We start from the raw sequence: 24,815 nt of genomic DNA on the forward strand, positions 1-24,815 counted from the left end.
AGAAAGAAAAACCAATAAGAAAAGAAGAGAAACCAACTGATAGAAGCCTGGAGCTGAGAGGGGCCTACGTTCACCTTGTCCAACCTGCTCCTTATGTAGAGAGGGAAATTGAAAGCTGCAGACAGATGAGGCTGTGTCTAAAGTCCCGAGAGAATTGGTGTCAGAGTACGAACTAGAAGGAAGAGCTTTAGATTCTTCTGCACTGGCCAGGCCTTGAAAATGCAAGTATTCTCTTCTAAGGAAAGCAGCCCCAGGCGCTTCCTTGAAAAGTCTGCTCCCACCCCTTGTGCCAGGGGACCTGGTTACCCTGGCAACCATGCTGGGCAGGGGAGACTGCACTCCAGCCAAAGGTAGTTTTGGGTAAGCCAGACACAAGGGACGCCAGCCAGGGTGTTCCATGTGGATGCTGACTGTATCGGTTATCTATTACTGGGTAACAGGTCATCCCAAAACTTAGCGGATTAAAACAATAATCACTTTATTATCTCTCATGATTTCTGTGGGTCAGGAATTTGAACAGGCTACAGTGGAAACTTATCTCTGTTCTCTGATGTCTGGGACCTTGGCTGGGAAGTTGAGAAGCTGGGAACAACTCAACAGTTTGAGGATGAAATCATCCGGAGGCATCTTCACTCATAAGTCAGGTGGTTGATGCCCATTACTGGCTGGGACCTCAGCTGGACTTTCAACCAGAACACCTCCACAGAGTCTCTCTAAGTGGGCTAGTTTGGGCTTCCCACCGTCATGGCCGCTGGGTTCCAAGAATGAGAGTCTCCAGGAGAGCTAGGTGGGATTGCGTGGCGTTTTTATAATCTAGCCTTAGAAGTCACTTCATGTCACTTCCATATATTCTATCGGTCAAGGCAATCACAGAGCTCCTTCCAGGACTGAGGCAGAATAATGTCAAGGTCAGATGTACATTGATATGGTTTGGCTGTGTCCCCAACCAAATCTCGTCTTGAACTGTAGCTTCCCTAATCCCCACATGTTGTGAGAGGGACCCCATGACACGTGGTCATTGAATCGTGGGGGCAGGTTTTTCCCGTGCTGCTCTTGTGACAGTGAGTAAGTCTCACAGGAGCTGACGGTTTTATAAAGGGCAGTTCCCCTGCACATCCTCTCTTGCCTGTGCCATGTAACACATGCCTTTGCTCCTCCTTCACCTTCCGCTGTGATTGTGAGGCCTCCCCAGCCATGTGGAACTGTGAGTCCATTAAACCTCCTTTTCTTTAGAAATTACCCAGTCTCAGGTATGTTTTTATTAGCAGCATGAGAATGGCCTAATACAGATATGGAACAGGAGATATTACTGGGGCCATCTTTGCTCCAGTAATCTGCGCCTAAGCAGGGCCTTGGCAATCTACTCAAATTCATTTATTTTAAGAAGAATATTTTTGAGTGCCTGTTATGTGCCAGACACTGCACTAGGGGATCTCCTGTGTCCTCTCTTGGGGAGTTTGAAGAAAAGTACACAGCAGCTGCTGAGTCACCCTAGGGAGAAGCAGACAAAAACAAGTTGATGGGTTGATGCGTGGCTGGGGAGTCCCTGCCTGCAGGCCTTTCCCTCAGCATCAGTCACCTCTGTACAAACACAGGTGTCCATCTCCACCCTGACCCCAGCAAGGTCGGTGCAAGGGCCACATCAGTGTGGGTGTGACAACCTGGGGTCTGGCTGACCCTGGGGTCTTGCTGTATCATGTGTGCAGCATCCGCTGCCCCTAAGTCCACAGGAGGGCAGGAGAGAAATTCTGTGTTTATAGCCTGCCATGGAGCAGAGTCATGGTTTCCCATTTGCTCCTCCTGCTGAGCATGACCCAAAGCCTGCCATCATCTTCCCTTTCCACATCCCCACCTGGGCTCCTGCCTCCCAGGCACAGAAGCCTTCTCAAGGTCCCTTCTGGTCCCAGCCTCCTTTCAACCAACTGAGTCTCACAGAAGCATGTGGGTTTGCTTTTCCCCTGTTCCAAAGATTTTCAATCTGCATTGCCATTTTTATTTTCAATGTACCCCCATTAACTCGTAAGGGTTCTCAGAGGCCACCTGATTCTTGCATACACCCAGGCATGGGCAGCTCACTCCAACTCATGTTGTTTGCAGACAGCTGAACCCCTTAGGAGGTTCTGCAATCTCATTGAAACAACACTAAACTCATCTCTAGATCCCACTGTGCCTCTCTCGCCCCACTGAAATAATTGTGGATTAAAGGAATCTCCCCAGGCAGAACTGGCATTTGTGCTTATCTATAAATAGGGAACCTTCTGAAAAGTTCATTGTGGTGGTGGATTATGGTGGTGACTTCCCAGAGAGAGACCAGGATTGCTTTAATGAAATGAATGTGTGCAGTGCAAGGGTTGAGTCTAGCTGAGGGGTTTGACAAGGGGCAGGGAGGAAGGGTGGTCTGATCCAGGAGGAGCTATTTAGGAAATGATGATTTCAGAGAGGAAGGAGGTCAGGGGAAGCTGAATAATTTGTGGCAGAGCAGATCTGATGAGGAGAAAGGCCAGAAGGAAGGGCAAGAGAAAGTAAAGATGAAGCCATTAGCATTCCTAGGGGCGGATGAAGGCCAGAGGGCTCTGGACGGTTAATGGGAAAGGTGGCTGCTGGGCAGCTGCTTCAGGCAGATGCCAAACTGGGGAGATCTGGGCTCAAAGCAGAAGAAGACCTGCTTCTCCAGTAGCCTTGAGGCAAACAAGTACAACTCTGAGTTGGACTGGAGGGTGGGAAGTAAGGGTGGAGCAGCAACAAAAGCTGTAACGTTCATTCATTCATTCATTCATTCATTCGTTTTTTCAACAGTGACTTACTTGGTTTCTACTGTGTGCAAAGCACTGAATTACGCAACCCCCTATCTGAGGGAATCCCCAGAGTCAACTGAGGAAGTGACCTTCTGCACAAAGGTCATCCTCAGCAGAGTGGACTAAAGGGTCCAGGGAGCCCCCAAGAATGCCACAAAATGAGAGGAAGGGTCTCATTTTGAGGTGCTTGGGACCTGAGGAGGACAGGTGGCTCTTATAGGGGGAAGGACCCTTTCTGTCTCACCTGCAACTTAGAAAAGCTGCATCCCTGCTTCCCTCTCCTGTGGCTCCCCAGTGCCATCCGCATCCTGTGCTCCTCCTCACTCTGGGTTTCCAAGTCCTCTGTGCATGCCTTCCTTCATCTGATGGTCATCTCATTGGTCTTCTGTCCCCTCTGTCATCGGAGCCTCTCTTGACCCACCCTCCTAAACCCCAAACCCCGGGCTAGACCTCTATCCGTTCAAGGAAGTTACCCCAAGGACTTTCCAACCTGTGCCTTGCCCACAAATGGTGGTGTAGGTGGGGAGTCACCATCCCCCTCCTCTTAGAACTCCATGACTCAGTGGCTGTCAGTTGGGGCAATACTGCCCATCTACCGGGCATTTGGAAATGGGGCAGGGGCAGTTGTTGCAATGGTCAGGGGGTGCTGCTGGCATTTGGAGCGTGGACACCAAGCATGACCAGCCCTGTGCAGTGCACTGCACAGACCCACAGGGTGACCATTCGCCACCCCCCAACCCCCAAGGTGCCCTACTGATAAATATGAAGTGGGGGGCCTCCTAGCCCCCCTCCTACCCCCATTCACTCCAGGCTATCAGGGAGCATGACCTAATCACACATATCCGGCTCAGCCCTTCTGGCCTCTTGCACTCTTTCTGAACTGTGGAAAGATTTCCATCCTTGTAGATGTCTTGCCCTGCCAGGAGCTGGCTGCCATTCTGGGGAATATTTTCAATTCGGCAGGGAGGATGCAGCAGCCCCGTGGCCCCACAGCTGTGCCAATCCAGCTTTTATGGTAATAAGGCTGCAATCTTTGAACTCCTGGGTCCAAAGGAGTTTGACACCTGAGTCCATCTCTCATCTGGCTCCAAACTCAGAGAAAGGACCACCATTGTGACTGATCACCAGTGCTCAAAGCCTAACAGACCCTGCTGGGGAGGGTAGAAGGGTCTGGGCCCAGAGCCTGCAAACCCAACCAGCCAAACCCATCCAGGGCATTTCCAGGAAACGGGCATTCCCGCCCCTGTCTCCAACATGAGCACTGGAAACACTTTTGTGTATCTTCATTACAACCTTCTCTGCCCTGCTGCTTCCCTTGTGCATTGGAGGTCAGGTTTCTGTAGAGGCCCAGGGAATCTTGGGTGCAGCCGTGAAGCCCCAGCACCTGAACTGGAAAAAGATTCCTTTTCCTTTGGTCTAAGGACAATGGGGGAAGGGAAGGCTAAAAACAGGCCTTTGATACACCTGATCGATGTGAGAAAATTGTTCTTTCGTTTTAAAACTGCTCTTGGCCATGAGGACATCTGCACCCCATGCACCTTTTTCAGTTGTTCTGTGTTTGGCTCCAAACCATTGGAGGACAGATTTGTTGGCAGTTCCCAGATGTCCAGGCCAGAACTGCCTCTTCTGACCTTAGTCAAGGTCAAGGGAAGAACTAGCCTGCCTTGCTCTCCCTTGCAGCTCTTTCTGCTTCTTCCTGGGCAACAGCAAGGCGCTGTAGTGTTTGGGAACTCACCTGGGAAGAGGTGACACCTGCCAGGGAGCTGTTGGTGGAGAGTGAGGCCTCACTGCTCCAGAGAGAGCGAGAAACCAGCCACTTCCAACTGCTCGGCCCTGGTGAGCTTGCCTGAGATTGGAGTGAGACATCCCTGCCCCCCTCCATGGCTGTTTGAAAGAGGACCTCACTTCGTAAAGAAGGCAAGTGACCTCTTCCTCGAACCTCCCACCCACAGAGGAATCCTGGCTATAGTTGGAGCAAGGCTGGGTCAGCTTCCAGAGCCTCCAGCTCCGACTCCAGCTCTGGACGTTGACCCAGCCTTGCTCCAACTGTAGCTTCCAATATACAAGTGTCCACCACGCATCCCAAGCAGGATCCGTACCATCTTCTAGCCACTACACCCCCACTGACTCTCACTCTCCCTGTGTACCTCACTCCAGCCCGGCCCATTCTCCCCGAGTGGGTGCTATCCCCAGACAGGAAGGAAGCCCCTCAAGGTGCCAGGTGAGTTCAGGTTCAGATCCCAGGCTGAGCTGCCCAGGCTATGTTGGGGAAACCCTTGGGGCACTGACCAGGAGCCCATTGCCCCCACAAGCCGCTCCCAGGGCTCCAGGTGGAAGAACAGACTTCTCCCCCTGGTCATGCTTTGTCTCCATGCTCTAAATGCCAGCAGCACCCCCTCCGCACCGCGACAACTCACCCCTGCCCCATTTCCAAATGCCTGGCACATGGGCAGTATTGCCCTAATTCCTCCCAATGCCTTGCTCTCAGTAGGTCCTCCGACCCTGTGCCCCAGGGGAGGAGAGGGCCGGCCAGGGGTGAAGGGCAGAGGGACAGACTGACCTCCAGAGCAACTCCTGAGTCCACAGGAACAATTCACCCATCCCGGGGGCTGGAGCCGCCCCCACACCCAGCAGGCCCTCTCCTGGCTCAGCACCACAAGGGGCTGCTCCAGGCACCTCCTCTCTCTCAGCCGGGGAGGCCCACAGCCTACAGCCGCCTGGGTCTTCAGGGGGTGTGTAGACACCAGACCACTCAGGCTACCCTGGAAGTGTTTTCAGCACCTGGACCAGCCCTGAATTTTTCTTTTTTCTTTTTTTTTTTAAATCACTGACGGCATCCTGTCCTCCCACAGCTCTGCGGAACAGGCAGGGCCAGTGTCACAGTCCCATTTTGCACATGGAGAAAACTGGAGACAGCCCCTTTACAATTTCCCTTTGTAAGGCCCACAGGAGCTGGCACAGACGGGAGCTCCTTTTCCACATGGTTCCTCCCAAAGCTGCGTTCTTCCGCCTCTGGCTGCCTCCCCTCGCAGTTGTGGCTGGGCTGGGAGGTGGTTGTGGGGCTGGCACTCCCAGAGAGCTCTAGGACTGTAGTCTCCTCATCTCTCTTCCCACCTGGCTCCAATCCCCACCATCTACGCCAGCACCAGAAAGGCCTGGACCAAAGGAGGTGGGTAAATACAAAGGAAGCAAGGCACATAAGCCGCTGAGGTGTGAAAACCTTCGGGATCCTGATGATATTCAAACCCGGAAAGGTCTCCAAGGAGGAAATGCAAGCCGTATGTTCCCTGAACCATTCTCCATCTTTGCCTGTGGCATTTGGCAAAAATCAGGTCAGACCGGACATCCCCGAGATGGAGAAAAAGAGGGGGAGGATTGGGTTTGGGTTCACTGGTTTTTTGGCAAAATCATAGGGCCAGGACAGCCTGTCTCCAGGTCACAGAGAGGAGGCACCCAGGCCCCGTGACAGAGGGTGGGAACTGAGGGTCACAGAATGCCCTTTCCTGAAGAGTCTGCCACGGCCTTCAGCCAGTCTTTGGGGGCTGCAAGACTCCGAGTCTCAAGGTGCCCAGCGGAGCCTACCACACCTGCCCTGCACGAGGAACTCTGGAGTCCAGGCCATGGACCAGGATCCCTGGCGCCCTGTGGTCTGTCCAACCCCTGGTTGGAAGGCGAGGCGACGTCACCTTGGGCATCAGGGAGGAGAATGATGCACGAGCCGACACAATAAATGGAGACAGATCTAGTTTGAGAGTCTCCAAAGATGATATTACTCAGCAGCCTCACGCTTTTCATCTGGAACTTATTGGAAAAGCTCGCTAAGGGGATCAGCTGCCTCCCAGGCTCCAACTCCCAGCTCCCATCCAATTGGCATTAAGGCCCTTTAAAGTATTACTTCTCAACACCATGAGCATTGTATGTTCCTGACAGGATAAGCCTGCCACAAATTAATACCTGGGGCAGATCCTAAAACACAATTCTTCCCGGCTGCAATAATTCCAGCCAACCCCTCTATCTGCGCTGACAGATGCAGTAAATCTTTCATCATTGCAATTCATACGTTGTTTTTTTCCTCTGGTACCCAAAATAGCCAAGACAATAAATGTTACCTCCTTTTATGATTATCGATGTGCTTATAGGGCGTCCCTGCTGCCTGCACCACCACTGACCCACCCGGGGTCTCATTGCGCTTGTAGGGAAGCGGCTCCCTTTATCCTGCAGGCTTACAAGCCCCAAGTAGAGGCTGGAAGAGTTGGTGGGCTGGTGTCTGGGAGAGACAGAAGTGAGAGGCTCCTGTCTCTGAGAAGCTGAGGGTGGTGGTCAAGGAGAAGGAAGGGGGACTCAGCCCTGAGGCTGCAGGGAGAGACCAGGGCCAGTGAGGACAGCAGGGAGAGCCTCAGGACACAGAGGTCCTCTGCCTGCCCTTGTGCCGGCCAAGGTGCACGAGGGACAAACTCTGCTAAGGTCCTCTGTGCAGGGGACTCTGAGAATTGCCATGTGACCTGCCTCATTCCACATTCTCCTTATTGACAAGCACATCACAGAGAGCCAGATCTGGGTACTAGCCCCATAGACCTTGATTTCTCCATCTGCAAAATGGGATTTGTGACACAAGCCCTGCCTGTTCCACAAAGCTGCAGGAGCACAGGATGCAGGCTGTACATGGTAAAAAGCCAAAACATGATGTCCAGGACTGGGCCCAGGTGCCCAGAATGCCTCCAGGGTAGCCTGCACAAAGGAAGTCTGCACATTGGCAGGTCAGCCCTGTAGGGCTTGGGGGCATGGAGGCTGCATCCAATTCCTAGGACTGCCACAATAAATCATCCCAAAGCAGGAAGCTGAAAACAACAGAAATGTGTTTTCTCCCAGTTCAGGAGGCCAGAAGTCCGAAATCAAAGTGTTGGCAGCATTGGTTCCCCGTGGAGGCCCCAGAGGAGAATCCATTCCGTGCCTCTCTCCTAGTGCCTCTCGCCTAGCTTTCGGAGGTTGCCAGCAATCCTTGTTATTTCCTGGCTTGCAGATGCATCACTCCCATCTCTGCCTCTGTCATCACATGATGTCTGTGAGTGGCCCTGTGTGTCTCTTTTTTCCTTTTCTGAGACAGGGTCTGGCTCTGTGGCCCAGGCTGGAGTGCAGTGGCACGATCATAGCTCACGGCAGTCTCTACCTCCTGGGCTCAAGTGATCCTCGCACCTCAGCCTACTGAGTAGCTGGGACTACAGGCGTGCACCACCATGTCTGGCTAAATTTTAATTGTTTTGTAAAAAGCAGGGTCTTGATATGTTGCCCAGGCTGTTCTTAAACTCCTGGGTTCAAGTGATCCTCCTGCTTCGGCCTCCCAAAGTGCTGGGATTACACCTGTGAGCCACCACGCCCGGCCTCTTCTCCTTGTCTTATAAGGACACTGGTCATTGGATTTAGGGCTCACTCTAACCCTGTTTGGCCTCATCCTAACTAATCATATCTGTGGAGCTCTTATTTCCAAACTAAGGTCATATTCTGAGGTTCTGGATGGTCATGAACTTTGGGGGATACCATTCAACCCTCCATAGGAGCTGGGGGATGACTCTGCCTGAGGGGCTCCTAACAGGGCCCACCCCCAGGCACCTTCAGGTCCCCTGCAGTCAGCACTCCCTCTAAGGACACTTCTCTATCTGTCTCATACCAAGAACTGCTCAGAGGCAAGACCATCACCTTGCCCAACTACTCCCTGAAGACTTGGGATTCCCTACGGAGTCCAGGGAAGCTCAGCTTAGCCCTGAAAATATGCCAGGTCCTCATTTGGCTGAGATGCAGCTGATCCCTATCCACACCTGGGTCACCTATTCTTAATGAACTAGCACCTGCTACCTGTAATCCCAGCAATTTCAGAGGCTGAGGCGGGCGGATCACTTGAGGTTAGGAGTTAGAGACCAGCCTGGCCAACATGGTGAAACGCCATCTCTACTAAGAATACAAAAATTAGACGGGTGTAGGGGTGTGCGCCTGTAGTCCTAGCTACTCATGAGGCTGAGGCATGAGAATCGCTTGAACCCGGGAGGCAGAGGTTGCAGTGAGCCGAGATCACACCACTGCACTCCAGCCTGGGCAACAGAGCGAGACTCTGTCTCAAAACAAAACAAAACAAAACAAAACAAAATAAACTAGCACCTGCTTTAACTTTACCCACCCACACCCCCTCTCACCCCTGACCCCCGCCATGTGGCTCATCCTCATCTTCCCTAGTCAATTCTAGAAGGATGACTCCTCTCCGACTGCCTTTTTGCCAAAGGTGGAGAGTCTTAGCTGTCACCCTATAGAAGTGCATTCCCAAATTGCAGTTAAATTATACATTCGCCTTTTAAGTAGCACTTTAAGCTGGCAGGGAAACAGATTTTTATCAGTGGTGAATGCCCACCTCGGGCTGCTAGATTTCATGCAGGGTTCATGTGACGGGTGATAACTCTCACCTCCCTCCCTTTATGAAGAGACATGGCTCTTGTCTTTCTGCACAGAGGGAACAATAACACAGACATCTTGCCCCGAGGTATCAGAGGCTGTGGGTCCCTCACCTCCTGGGTCTGGAGCCCACCCACCAGTGCCTTTTCTGCCATGGCAACTGCCCGTGGGGCCTGAAAAGATCCCATCATGTCTCCGGTCCGTGGTGCCTGTGCCAAAGCAGCTGACACTGTTGTTGTGCCCGAGAACACGAGGTTATTTGCTTTCCAGTAACTGTCCTCCTGTTTAATCGCTGGAGAGAGGTGCTTTTGTCAGCTGCTCTATAAGTAAATGGTCTTGACATTTTTGGCAACAGGCTCTTCTCAAAGGGGCAGATGCTTCCCCCTGGGCAGGGCTTCTCGAGAGAGGAGGCCAAGCTGGTTTGCAGAATTCTCCTGAGCATTTGTCCTTCCCGAGCTCCTCCCACACTTCCTCAATGGGAGGTGTCTGCTTTCCTAACCCCTATCCGGATCTCTGAACCTTGACAGTCCTGGATGACTTCCTTTCCCTCCCTAGCCAGGGCTGAACCCTCCTTCCATGCCATCTCCACTGTGCCCTGTCCTGGGACCCTGCTGAGGCTGGAGGCTCTGCCACCAGCCTGGGTGCTTAGGAGATGAAGTCTGTGGTTCTGCTCTCAAAAGCATGAGCACCCCAGGCTGTCTACCACGTGAAAAGCCTTCCCAGAGACTTCTCTGTCCTAGATAAGTTGTGAAAAGCCAAGATCAATTTGCTTCTGAAAATTAGGTAGATCAATATGAATAGCACCATCTGCTGAGGAGCGCGTGTGTCCGTGAGCAGTGTGTGTGTGCAGTGTGTGTGTCCGTGCTCACGCACCCTCGAGGGTGCCCACAGTCCTGCTCCCTTCCTCACTCTCCCACCCCCCGCATCCCCCACCCTCCCCATCTTATTTGTATCTGCTCACTATTTCCTGACTTACCTCTTGTTTTTTCATTTCAGAGGAGACAGGACAGAAAACCTAAATCCCAGGGAAGTGGGTGTGTGTTCACTCTGGTACAGGGGACATTGGGATGTGCCGTTTCTGGGAGGAGGGTCCCCTGCCCCGTGCACCCCCATCTCCAGCCCCACTCTTCTGCCTCCCAAGCCTCAGGCAAAATCATCAGCCTGTGACTAACTTTGGGGGACTAACATAGCAGCCACCAGGAGGCCAGAGGTCCCAATGGCTGGGCAGGTGTCACTGAAGTCCCACTGCCCATCTTAAATCACATCTCTGCCCTCAAGAAGGTATGTGACCTTGGATGTGGGTGATGAACCCCACCAAGCTTCAAGGTCTTCGTCTGTTCACCAGGGATGATGGGATCCTCCACGGGTTCCTGCTTGACACAGAGCAAGCACCCAGCTAATAACAACAACAGCCAGCGCATAGGCTGAGCATCCCTAATCCCCAAATCTGAACTCCGAATGATCCAAAATCCGAAACGCTCCAAAATCTGAAACTTTTTGAGCACCATCTTGATGCTCAAAGGAAATGCTCGTTGGAGCATTTCAGATTTTGGATTTTCAGATTAGGGATGCTGAACATAATGCAAATATTCCAAAAGCCAACATCCAAAAAAATTCAAAAGCCGAAACACTTTTGGTCCCCAGATTTTCAGATCATGGATACTCAACTGGTATTTGCCAGATGCTTGTCTAAGCACGTTATGCATATTAACTCATTGATTTCTTGCAATGGGCCCATGATTACCTGCCATTTTTATCTCTCTCATTTTAGAAATGAGGAAAGAGAGGCCCAGAGAGGTCAATAACATACCCAACGTTGCAGAGCTAGTAAGTATGGTGTCAGGATTTGAACCCGGGCAGTCTGGGTCTTGCACCTACAGGCTTTGTCCTGCCATTGGTACTATTTTTTTTTTTTTTTTTTGTGCTGGGTCAGGCTAGGAGCAGAGATGCAAGCCCAAAGCGCACTGGGCCAGCCCTTGTCCTCAAGAATCTTCCCCTTCCTCTAGGGCACCTCCAAGGTGAAAAGGGAAGACCCCGGGCTCCCTAAGGCTTTGTGCAGACAGAAGCTCCAGCCACTAACCACATCGAGCCTGTCTTTCCCGCTATGCTCAGCAGCTTTGCTTGGAAAACGATGACAGAGTAAGATTTAAAAGCCTGGAGAACGGACTATTATTCTTATCACTGCTAATAAAGGTGAAAGCGTTTTATTTCCTGGTGTGAGTGTGGCTCAGACGACAGAACGCCTTGCTCCCTCCTCCCCATGAACTCCCGGCCTCTTTGCCTCTGGCATCTTCTGAGACCCTCCCAGAGCCTGTGCTCCTGAGAGCCTCACCCCATCAGGAACCCCAGCTCTCTGCAGAATAATCTCCTAAAAGGCTAGCAGGGCAGGGTGATGGCAAAGTGGGGTGCATTGCTCCCCTTGGGGGTTCATTCAGCAAACATTCGTCACGTGCACATTTTGTCCTGGGCACCAAGGGTATTTCAGTGAGGCACTGCCTCACTCTGCCTTTATTTCAGTAGGGGAGACAGACTATAAAATAAACCAGGAAATAGATAATACAATGTAAGGTAATGAGCCATGCTTCAAAGCAAAATAAAGCAGGGAAGGGGGGCTACAGACTAAGGGGAGGAGAGTATATTAGTTAGCAACAAGGAGGGAAGCAGTCCCCTCCTCAACCGGTATGATGGGGACAATTAATAAAGGGACAAAGAGGTGGACAGAGTCAGAGGACCCACTCAGGGATGGCCAGTCATCCTGGACCCAGCATCATGGGAAGCTGCCTGGTGCCACTTCTAGACCTAGGAGCAAGGAAAGAGAGCAGTTGCCAGAGCTGGGAGTGGGCTGTCACTGTGAAAGTGACCCTGTGGCCCACTAATGAGAGAGCTGAGAGGTCAGTTCCCCAATCTGATTCTCCTCCCACCTTCTGGTCTCCTGTGGCTGTCTTGCATTGGCCAAACCCAACTGGAAGGCAGAGGGCAAGGGGGCTTGGTTGATGCAGCCCACTCAGTCAGCCTCCTGTGACACAGAGCAGGGTGGGAAGGATGGGGTGCTGGCCTGGAGGGTCAGGCAGAGACCGGGTAGCTACCGGTCACTGCTATTCCATATAGGATGGCCAGAGAAGACCCAGTAATGAGGGGCCTTTGGGCAGAAGCCTGAGATCTCCGTTCCCCATCTCCATCGACACGCTCTAGACACCTTCCTCTGCTTTATTTTTCTCTCCCTTTGTGACCAGCCACAGATCCATCCTTGACCCTTCAAAGGAACTAGAATGATTTCCCCCCAAGATCCAGCTACAGTGGGGACTGAACATAGCAGCCACCAGGAGGACAGAGGTCCCAATGGCTGGGCAGGTGACACTGAAGTCCCACTGCCCATCTTAAATCATGTCTCTGCCCACAAAAGGGTATGTGGCCTTGGATGTGGGTGATTAACCCCCCAAGCTTCAAGGTCTTTGCTTGAAGATGTGGGGGTCTGGCTTTTTAGGGCATCATGATGGCAAGACGATGCCACGTCTTGCAGTGGCAACTGCCAGTGGCCCAGTGTAGGGGCCACTCTCTACACTCTAGGCGAGTGGCAGTTTTTCTGAGGTGTGAGGGTCACCCTGGGCCAGTGGCAGTTTCTCTGGGTCAGTGGCAGTTTCTGTGAGGTGTGAGGGTCACCTTCACCCTCCCCCCCAACCCCGCTGCCACTATGCAGTCTTCACTAATTCATGAGAGAGGAGGAGAAGCCACTGAGGCAAGTGAACAAAGCTCAGATCACTCTGGTCCCTTCCTCCTCTGGCACATTCATGGAGAATGACAGGTGCAGAGGCTCCCAAAGGAAGGCTCCTCCCTGCTCTTTTGCACCCAGGAGAGGGCTCTCTGGCCACTCTGGGCCCTCCGTGCACCTCTCGAGCACCCGCCTTCACCTCTCCTCTCCTGCATGGGAATATGAAGGCGTTGGCTCACACACTCTACTGCATGAAGCCACGCGGTCCTCACCCACGCACAGCTTTTGCCATCACAGCCTCCATTTGTTTAAGACTTTTTAAGGTTCATCTTAAAAAGTTGAGTCAATGAGGCCACAAAATTAGACACAGGCGCACACACACACACACACACACACACACACACACACACACACATATGCATGCTGATTTCCACCACAGGCTTCCAATCTTATGTGGAGCAAAGTCAATGCTGTTGAGATTCCTGAGGCTAAGGGAAGGTCCTGGGAGATTCACACCCATTCTGCTCCTCCATTGCTCCATCTCAGGCCACACAGCAGCTGCCAGCAGGTCCTCTTTAAGACTCACATAACACACAGAGTGTACTCCAGGTCTGCAGAGAGAGTCTTAGATTCTTTTTCTTGCCTTTGTGACAGTCTCTCTGTTCTTCATCTATCCCTTTGACCCCAGAGTGCCTTCTTTTCTCTAAGAGGCCCTGTCCCCAGGGTGCACCCCTGCATGATAACTGGTTTTGTATAGGTTGGCTTTTAGACGCTCTGTGTGCTTCACGCTCATCACCTTTTCCCGTAGAGTTAGAATCAAATGCAATCAGTTGGCTGGATTTCCATTGTTCTTGGAATAAATTTCAAATTCCCTACTGTGACCTACAAAGCTATGCATGATGTGTCTGTCCAGCTCCATTGCATGACCCCTCCTTCTGGCTCACTATTTCCATTCATACCTGTTTCCTTTCTGCTCCTTGAACACACCAAGCCCCCTTCTCCTTTTTACTATGTACTTGCCATTCTATCTGCCTGGAATGATTTTACTCCAGCTCTTGTCATGCATGATGGTTCATTGTCATTTCTTCAGGTCTTAACTCCAAAGTTCCCTCTTCAGAGACGTCTTCCTTCCCTACCCTATCAATGAAGTCTCTCTCTGCGCTTCTAGGTCAGTGTCCTGCGACACCTCTGACTCTTTATTTCACAGCATTCATGACCATTTGTAGTTACATTGTTGGTTGAGTGTTGGTGGCAGTAGTAATGGTGGTGGCGGTGGTGTGTGTGTGTTGGGGTGGTGGGTGTGATCTGTCTTCCCCACTAGGAGCCATATTCTTTGAAGTCAGGAACCAAGTCTGTATTTGTGCAGTAAAGGATCAACTTTGCCCAAAGAAAGGTTTGGGTCTTTGGCCCTGGCTCCTGGGAGGGAACCTCTATGTCCTTGGAATGCTCTGATAAGGGCATCTTTGTTTACCTGGGGTCTTGGGCCACCCTAAATTGTCTATGCTAACAATGTGATATGTGGTGGGTTGGGTGGGGGGGTCTTGGACCACTTGGTATAAGTTTGACTTCTGGAGGGTCTAAAGGCTAAGGTCAACCTGGCAGGCAGTCAATCATGACTAAGTTACTGAGCCCCAGTAGAATCTCTGGACACCAAGGTTTGGGTGAGCATTTCTGGTTGGCCTGTGTGTGTTATCGCACATCACTGCTGGAAAAAGCAGGTGCTGTCCACAGTTCCACCCGGAAAGGACCAGATAAGTTCATGCCTGGTCTCTCCTGGACCTTTCCCCATGCACCACTTCCCTTGACTAATTTCCCTCTGTATCCTTTCACCGTAATAAATCGCAACCATGAGTATAATGACTTTGCTGAGTTCTGAGTCCTTCTAGTGAATTATTGAACCTGAGCCTGGTCTTGGATACCCCCGTAGACTTTTCCGTTGGTGTCAGAAGGGAAGTGGTCTCGGGAACCCCTGACCTTTTTCAGTGTTGTTTACTGCTATCTTCCCAGTGCCTAGAACCACAAGTGGTACACAGGAAGTGCTCATGAAGTATGTATTGATAGTGAATGTTCCTCTTGACACAAAGACTTTCCAAATGCAGCCAGTAGTGCTGGGACATTTTCTCAACCACCTGCAGCTTCCTCATCCCACCTCATTGAGTTTAGCACCCCCAGGCGCCTTCTAGTTCCCAGAAAGGGCTGAGCTCCCTCAAGCCTCTGGATTTTTCTAGAGGTTGTGTGTGTTGTCTGGGGATTCCTTCATCCACCACCTCCCTGATTCCTCATTGTCCTTCTAGATCCAGCTAATCTTGTCACCTCCCCCGGGGAAAATTCCATAGGCCCCACGTTTCCAAGCCTACCTGAGCTTACCCATGGCATCCTGTTATAACCTCTGCCATAACACATGGCATCTGGGTTGTAATGGAAAGGATTCTGAGCCTTCTTGTCCTGGAGCTATGTTGCATTTGCAAAGGATCTTCTGCTTAGATACCTCTTCTCTGTGGCAGGTGGACTCTAGGATTGTCTAAGCTGATCCCCACCTCGTGGCACTCACACGTTTGTGTCATCTTCTCTCTTTGAATGTGGGCCAGCCTGGCAACTTGTTCTAACCAAAGGAATATGGCTAAAATAATAAATGTCACTTGAGCTCTTTTAAATCCAGGAACTGTGCATTTTATCTGTAGGTCTTTACTAGCAGGTGCTGTGCCAATTGCATAGCAGTAAATATCTGCATTAACAAACGGATCAACCCCTCAATAAGGAGAGGTGGAAGGAAGGTTAGGAACATGGTGGAAAATTGTTTTTAAATGATGGTTGTATAGCAGATCTCAGCATCATTTTCAGAAACAAGATTCCATCTACTCATTCTGATATCTACAGAAAAGGATAGGAGATAAAACTATCAGGAGGTCATCCTCTCAACAAGCCTCTTTGGAGTAGAAGTGAACTGCTCTGCCCATAGGTAGGAAATCCATGCCTCTAAGCTTTGCAGAATGATCACCTAATCTTAGACTTGGGTCATGGGCACCGGAGCTGGCTACCCTCTTCTTCTCCGTGGCAGGCTGACTCTAAGGTGGTCTAAGATGATCCCTACTTCCTGGTATTCACATTCTTGTGTAATCTCCTTTCCTTGAACATAGTCTTGCCTGGTGACTTGTTCTAATCACAGGAATATGGCAAAAATAGTGATGGTCACTTCTGAGATCAGTTTTAAAAGATTGCAACTTCTCTCTTGCTAGTGGACTTTCTCTCTTGCTGACTTCTTTGTGTGACAAGAAACTGAGAGAAGCCTCCAGCCTACAGCCAGCTGGGAACTAAAGCCCTGAGCCCAACAACTGTCAAGGAACTGAATTTTGCCAACAGCCACAAAAGTGAACTTGGAAGTGAAGACTTTTCCAGTCAAGCCTTCACAAATGGCACAGGGTCTGCTCTCCAGCCCTGGCTAACACCTCGATTGCAGCCTGAGAGACAGTCCAAAGCAGTGGGCCCAGCCAGGCCATACCCAGAGGTCCCACCCACAAAGACTGAGATCACAGATGTGATCCCCTTAAGCTGTGAAGTTTTGGAGTGATTTGGGGTGATTTGCTAAATGCGGTAGATAACTACCATGCTCTCCCAAGCGCTGATCAACACCAGACCATACCTGACTCTGCTGTTAGCAGCACAGTAAGATAGTCAAGCCATAGATGCCAGAGCCATATGGCCTGGATTCAAATCTCAAGGCCTCTACTTTGTGCCTTTGTGACCTTAGACAAGTTACTTAGCATCAGCTCTCTCATCAGGGACATAGGAATATTACCTACCACTTAGGACTGTCATGAGGATTAGATTATACATGTACAATGCTTAGAACAGTGATAATATTTGTAACATTCATCCTGTCCATTATATCATATAAATGTTGATGGTATTTATTCTTCATGGCGTAAGTTTCTACTTACATTAGCACATGCAACTGACCACATGCCACCCATACAACCCAGCCCTACCACAAGCCAGTAGAAGGAAGACCTTGGGGCAGAGAGCAGCCTTCTGTAACCACAGCCTGGAAGGTCAAGGCCTGGTCCTGGAAACTCGAAGCCCACCTCCTCCTCTCTGCTCAGCATCCTGACCACCCCCACTTTTGGCATACCAAGAAAGAAGTTGCACACACAGGTCTAGTCTAATCATTCCACTATTTGCAAACACATTTAGAAACAGTCAGGATCCATTTCCCTTGAAAGTTAAGGGGAATTCAATACCAAATCATTACAATTCAATCCCATTATGGACAGTTGGAGCCTAAAACAGTTCTCTGCAAGAAAACAGCAACATAGCACAAGCAACAGCTCCACAGCCCCCAGGGCTCACAGCTGAGTGGTGCTTCCAGCCTGGAGGACTCCAGACTTGTACCTAGCAGCAGAGCCACTTGTGTCCAGGAAGAGGGTCTGTTAGGGGTGTGGTGGTCTAGGACAGGCTCAGTGCAAGAGTTTGCTCTGTAGTCAGAATGGTTCCTCCTCTAGCTCTCACCATAGAACCAGGACCACTTTGGCAAATCTCAAGGTGTGTGTTTGCTACAGCACATAGGCCTCTGTGGGTGGTGATAAATTGTGGAGGGGAGGGAGCTGGGGAGGGAAACCAGGAAGATTTCCATCCCTCCTCTGCAAGGGCCTGAGCACCTCTACCTGGGCTTCTGTAGCTTGGAGATTTTCCCAGTTTGCACTGGGAAGCTTGCTCTAGCCTACAGTCAAGCTACCTACAAAGTCAACGCAACATACGAGATTGTCTGCAGGCCAGCTGTTTGTATTAGAGAGAAGATGGAAATACTCTATGGCAGGATAAGACGAGAAGAAACATTCTAGAAGTGGGAGTCTGAGCACACTTTATGTCCTGGGCTATGGAGAGCCTGTCACTCACTTCCCCTGATAGGGTTTGACCCCCATTTACTTTGCAAAATTGCTTATGGGCATGCAGACACCTCTGAGGATTGGTATCACCAGTGTTCCCACCTGGGCCTCTCCTGGGATATGAAGCCTTGTGTCTTTGTTCTCTCATTCCCTCAAGGTGATGGTTGCAGAGACATTAGAAAATGCATGAAGCTGCAAGGGCCTGTTGCCTGCATGAGACCTGGTGTGTGCGTGAGTGCATATGAATGAATGTGCGTGTTATGGCTAATGAGCATCCACAGAGATTCTCAGGAAGACAGGATCAAATAATTGCCGTCAGAGCTATGCTTCTGATTAGCTTTCTCTTCCAAAAGCTAATTGTCCAATTTCATAGGCATCTGCTATTTTTCATAAATGTGTTTGAACTTCACAAGCCAAGTGATTTTTTAGCAGACAGTCAACAACTCAGAAAATAATACATCTTGTATCCTATCTTGTCCCTCTCAACTAAACAATGAAGTTATAGAAAGAAAGCTGAACAGAGGTTTGATGCACAAACTTGCCAATTAGCCCTCTCACACCAGAGTCAGGGACTGTTTTTCACTGGATGAATGTGTTGAACCCAGTGGGGGCAAAGAACAGCAGGATGTGCACAGGTACAGAATTTCTCTCCCTAACAGCCAGGGCATGCTCAAGGAGAGCCAGCATGCAGCAGCTGAGACTTCACACCTGTGTGGGGCTCCATTCAGATCTGCAGTGTGCATGCCATCTTCAGGCAGTCATGTTCTTTGAGGTGAGGATCTCGGTAGGTTTCATGCCATGTTCAGTGGGAAATGGGATTATACAGGTTTGCAGCTTGTTACCTCTGGCTTCCCACAGCCTTCATGCTGTGCATCTGTGTAAAGTAACTCTTGATGGAGCAAACATCTGTAGCCTTGCAAGTAAACATCCAATTTCCCTAGAATTTACCTATCTTCCCCTTCCCTCAATGGCAGAGCTACTAAAGAGTGGGAATAGGCCCATGCATGGTGGCTCATGCCTGTAATCCCAGCACTATGGGAGGCTGAGGTGAGTGGATCACCTGAGATCAAGCGTTCGAGACCAGCTTGGCCAACATGGTGAAACCTGGTCTCTACTAAAAATACAAAAGTTAGCCAGGTGTGGTGGTGGGTGCCTGTATTCCCTGCTACTCAGGGGGCTGAGGCAAGAGAATCACTTGAACCTGGGAGGTGGAGGTTGCAGTGAGTCAAGATCGTGCCACTGCACTCTAGCCTGGGTGATAGAGTGAGATTCAGTCTCAGAAAAAAAAAAAGAGTGAGAATGAGGAGAGTGTATCAGTCAGGATAGGATAGGAAGAGTTAGGCTCCAGTAACAAACAACACCAAAGTCTCAGCTGAAGAAACGTGAAAAGTCCCTTTCTAATTCCTGCTATGTTTCCATGGGGCTCTTCTCCTGCATAGTCATCATCCTTGCTCTGGAATCTAAGCTGATGGAGCAGCCACCACCAGGAAATTTGCTGATCACAACATTGAGGGAAAAGACAGCCATAGTAGGTCTTACCATCAGCACTTAAATGCCCAGCCCAAAGTGACACAATTCATTGGTCAGAAGTGGCCACATGATTCCATCCAACCAGTTACAGGGGGCCAGTTAGTGTAATTCTACCATATGCATGGAGTATGGAAGAGGCAGAGTATTTGGCAAAAGATGGCACTTATGACCATCACAAAGGTAGTTAAAGTGGCCCAGGGGCTCATTGGAGAAAGCAACAAGGAAGCAGATTTGATACCCTTAAGGGATAAACTTTCAAACTTCCAGAGACTTCTTTGAGTAAAATGAATTACCAGTGGAGGTGGCACAGACATTTGTAGAGGTGGTTCCAACAGTCATTAGGGGTGAAATTAAATATTTAAGATCACTTCCAAATGAATGAAATTAGCCTCCATCACTCATCTGGTCTTAAATAATCCTTGTGCTGTGATTTGAATGTGTTCCCTTCAAAATTTATGTAAAATGTAATCCCCATTGCAATAGTATTGCATGAATGGGATCAGTGACCTTCTAAAAGGGTTAGAGGGAAATAGCTGGACCCTTTGTGCTCTTTTTCATCCCTTCAGCAAGGTGAGGCCACAGCATTTGTCCTCTCAGGAGGACGTAGCAATAAGGTACCATCTTGGAGGCAGAGACCAAACCCTCACTAGACACTGAATCTGCTGGTACCTTGGTCTTGGACTTCCCATCCTCCAGAACTGTGAGAAATAAATTTCTGTTTTTTATAAATTATCTAGTCTCAGATATTTTGTTATAGTAGCACAAATGGTCTAGGACACTCTGTCACAAAGATTTGGTCATTCAGATTTGTGAAGGACTAGCAGTCTGAAAGAAAAACTGAAATCAAGAGACAGGGTTGAGGTTGGAGATTCAGGTGAGGCAGGTGAATACATGAACTCCTGCTGTGGGCTTAGTTCTCCCTTTGTTAGCTCTGTGTTTATATAAATGGTGCTCCTGAGGCTGATTATGGTTTTAGTTCCCAATCTGTGGTCACGTGAGCTTAGATGTGGATCTTCCCCCATTTGAGCCATCACATGAGACCTCAGCCCTGGGCAACATCTTTATTTTAGCTTGCAAGAGACTCTGAAACAGAGGACCTAGGTAAGCCACACCTAATTTCTTGACCCACAGATACTGTGAGATAATAAACATGTATTGTTTTAAACCACTATGTTTCATGGTAATTTGTCATGCAGCAATGGGTAACTAACGCAAGGAGGTCAATTGGAGGGGAGGGTGGCACAGGCATTAGCGTTTGAGATTTGTGGCTGGATCTAAGTCAGAGAGGAAAACCAGTAGGATCTGACCCAAGAAGCTTAGATAGAGAGTGGCAAGTGGGGTCTTAGGCAAAGGGGTTGGCTAGAACATTTGCTGAGCCTGGTGGGGGACCCCTAATACCTGCTGAAGATGTTGGTAAGGTGGAGAGGTCTGGAGCCAGATGGAGTAGTAGCTTAACCTTCAAAGAGCCCAGGCCAGCTGAGAGCCTCACCCTGTCCTACTCATAGACGATCAGTTGAATCATCCTCAAATATACATTCAGAACTGTATGAAAGGGGCTAATAATTGCTACCACTTATTACCCACCTGCTATAGCTCAGGCTCAGTTATTTTGCCAACATGATCTCTATTTATTCTCATGACTCTGAGAAGCAGGTGTCATTATTCCTATTTGAGGATTAGAAAGTGAAATTCAGACAGACCAATAACTTGCTGAAGGTCATTCAGCTTGTAAGTGCTGGGTTCAAACCCACATTGAGCCCCAAAGCCAGTCTTCCTTCTTAGAATTCATTCTCCCACCCACCCTCCAGGCAATCAGACGGGCCCCAGGAAAGCCCCACACCTAGCTGACTCTTTCCACCACCTTATCACGACCCACTTGCATAATCTCTCAGCCATTATTATTCCTCTCATAAAACCTCATCCCTATTAAAAAGTGTTTCCTCAACCATCAGCACCCTGATTGTAAAATATAACAAAAGAAACCTGTCTTTTGCTTAATTTCAAGATATTTATGTCACACTTTGAAATGTCAAACGTTTTCATTAAATCCTCTCACACTTGGGCTGACAAAGGGACACTGGGATCTTTGGGAGACACTTTAATCTCAATCAATTAGGAATAAAGTAGTCCTAGCAGTATGGTGATAAAAGCACACTTTAATTTTAGAGCTAATTAAATATCAACAATTGGAATGCAGCAACAGACACTTAACCTGCAGTAACCCATTATTTATTAGGAATATAATGCGTTGACTCTGGGTATGAAGTGAGTTGTAGTATTTTAATATCAGCTGTCACAGTCCAGCGGGTCCCTTTTGTTTCCCTCCAGCACAGTCATTTCCCAGGCTCTGCTGGGATCACTCCAGCACCCTCACTCAACACAAGATTAATTAAGCTGGAGATGCACACACACACACACACACACGATGGCCATGAGGGTGCCTTGCCCTAAGCAGCACAACCCTGAGCTGGCAGTGTGGCAGCCTAGGCAAGTAACAGTTGATCCAGGCCTGTCACAAGCCTGAGTCTTGGAATGGACCAATTAGGATGCTTTGGGCTGCAAGTAACAGAAAGAAAAAGACCCTGCCTAAAAGAATATTAACAATAAGGGTTTATTATCTTACATAAAGAAAAGCCTGGGAACAGATAGGGTTACAAAATTGGATAATTCTGAGGCTTGACGATATTGTCAGCTACTCAGCAGCTCTCTTCTGTCCACTCTGCCATCCTTCACAAGTGAGTGATGTCACTTGGTGGCAGCTGCAGTTCTCTCCCACATGCAGGGTGGGGTCTTGCAAACAGGAGGGCGCTTCTTTCTATGCATCTTTTATCCCTCATTCCTTTTTGTTACATTTTTTAGTTTGTAATACATTTAGATTTAATTAAAAGCTGCAAAGATAGCACACAGAGTTCCTGTATACTCCCCATTTAGTTTCTTCTCTTACTAACTAAAAGACAGGTTTTATTCCGATCTCACTAATTTTTCCACTTTCTTCCCTTTTTCTGATCCAGGGTCCCATCCAGGTTACTGCATTGCATTTAGTGGTCCTGTGTCCTCGGTCTCCTCTGGTCTATGAGAATTTCTCAGTCTTTTCTTAGTTTTGACAATGTTGACACTTTTGAGAAGTGCCAGTCAGGGATTTAGTAGAATATACTGTCATGTGGCTTTGTCTGATGTTTTTCTCACAGTTAACTGAGGTTATGAGCTGTTGGGGAAGGGACCACAGAGGAGAGGTGGTGCCTCCTCATCACACCCTATCGGGGGTACATGATATCCACATGACATTGCTGATGATGTTGGCCTTGGCCAACTGATCAAGTAGGGTTCACCAGATTTCTCCACTGTAGAGTTGCACTCCCTTCCTCTCTCTCTGCACCTCTTTATTAGTGACAAAAACCTTCCTCGAAGCCACCTAACTCTTGTCCCCTTGAACCCATGTCCACGCCTAGCCAAATACCAGCAAACAGAATCAAATAGGTTTTAACCCCCCATAATTCACACCCTGGAGCTGTGGGTGAGTGGGTGGGGTCATCATCACTGAACACACTTGCTCAAAACAGGTTCGACTAACGAGAAAGAAAGAGGGGTGGAGAGGGGAGTCAAACAGCAGGCGAGCATCCTACAGTGCCGGCCCCTGAAAGTCATCTGTGTGCACATCACTAACTGTCCCAGCAGCTTGCCTAATGCAGTACCAAAACGAATGAAGGGGCAGCTACAGGCACCAACAGACATAAGCAAGTCACCGAGGAATAGCTTCAGGATAACACTGCACTGCATCCCAGTGACAGGGCCGGCTCCAGAGCCGGACTGTTTGACTGATTCAAATCCTGCTTCTATCCCCTGCCAGTGGTGTGACCTTGGGTGAGTTCATTATGTTTCCCATATCTCAATGTCTTCATCTTAAAAATGGGGATGATTATCACACCTCCCTCATAAAGTACACATGAAGTTAAATAAACATATATAAGCCTGTGTCAGCGTTAGCTATGATTCCATTTATATTGAGCTCAATAATGTGTAAAACTAAACAACCTATTGTTAGGAACACAATTGGGCATGTTAAGACTATATCAAGGAGTGAGAATGTTATACCCAAAAATCAGCACAGGGCTTCTCTCTTAGGGGAGAACTGAAAGGAAGACAGATACCAGGGGTCCTCCCAGCTCCTGTAATCACCTGTTTCATAAGCAGGGCTCATGGGAACTCGCTTTATTAATTTTTATAACTTACACACACACGGCTCATTCTTTCTGCATGTGAGAATTATTTCATAATAAAAGTAACCTGTCAGGCTCCTCTGTTCCCTGTCTTCAGAGGTGAAGTGGAGCTCCCTGGAGCCAGAGCCAAGCTGGACTGCTGGTTGGTAGTTGCAGGATAAAACCTTCCACTGACGATCCACAGAGATAACCTGCCCTCTGGGTGCTGGAGTTGGAGTCAGGCCCACCTAGGTCCAACTCAGTCATTTTTCAGCAGTGTGACCTTGATCAAGTTACTTCTCCTGGTCTCACTGTTTTCAGCAATAACATGGAAATACAAAGGTTTTAACCCTCCAACTAATCAGGGTTTGGAGGAGGATCTAGAAGCAAGGTCAATGAAGATGCTACTTCTTGAGTTATTGTGTTTAAAGCCTCCAGCAATAGACTTGTGGGCTGGCTACTCCAGACCTCCCCTGTATCCCTATTTCACCATGCAAAGGTCTGATTTCCTCCCCTCCCCTAACAGCCATAGGTTTGCCCTTGGATCTATGGCTCTGACATTTGGTCTCCGTCAGCATTTGCAGTTCCCATTTCTTGGTCTTTGCTCCTGGTGTCACTTCCCCTAACCTACCCTGATGGCTGGTCAGGATGCTAGACGATCATTCATTTCTAGCATGGTCTGCTAGACCCTAGACCCTAGACCCTTGTTCATGTCTGGAAATGCTAAAGCACTGAAGGAGTAGAAAGAATTGAAACATATGGCTCACTTCTTACTAGATGTAAGATTTTGGACACATCCCCATCTGTTCAACGAAGATGACAGTCACTATCTTGCAAGAAGTTTTGTGAAGACTGCATGAAATAATGGATGTGGAGTATTTAAAGAACCTGGAGCAGCATGATACATTACATACCTGGTGGATATTAGGTAGGCAATAAACCGGAGTAATAATTACTACAGTACCCAGCAAATATAGTTTACACTTAAAAAGAATTGGCTGCATTTTTCTTTCACTTTTTTCCATTGATTTTTACAAGTAAATGTAACCAAGGTCATAGGTTGATATCACAGTTTGCATCGCTAATTTGCTGGAAGCCTTCTGACCATGTACCTAGACCTTGATCTGTGATTTACCGCTGTAGAAATAGTAACAGAGAGAAAGAAAGAGGGAAGAGGTGACAATCTACTTTAAAAATTTCAGGATAAAGAAAATAGCTGGTCTGGCGTCAAAATGAAGGTTGTCATGACGGCTGATTCTCACAG

The 24,815-nt window shown here is 49.0% G+C and overlaps 1 long non-coding RNA gene across 1 annotated transcript in view; it reads right to left on the reverse strand.

Annotated features, from left to right (window-relative positions):
* Positions 1 to 1,359: 1,359 nt before the first annotated feature.
* Positions 1,360 to 24,815, reverse strand: part of LOC103878977 — a 78,027-nt gene continuing 54,571 nt past the window's right edge. The window contains exon 2 of the long non-coding RNA XR_002517779.1: positions 1,360 to 1,491. This is a non-coding gene — a long non-coding RNA (uncharacterized LOC103878977). The remainder of the gene's footprint in view (positions 1,492 to 24,815) is intronic.

The sequence above is a fragment of the Papio anubis genome, chromosome 17 (assembly GCF_008728515.1).
Source record: "Papio anubis isolate 15944 chromosome 17, Panubis1.0, whole genome shotgun sequence".
Lineage (NCBI taxonomy): Eukaryota > Metazoa > Chordata > Mammalia > Primates > Cercopithecidae > Papio > Papio anubis.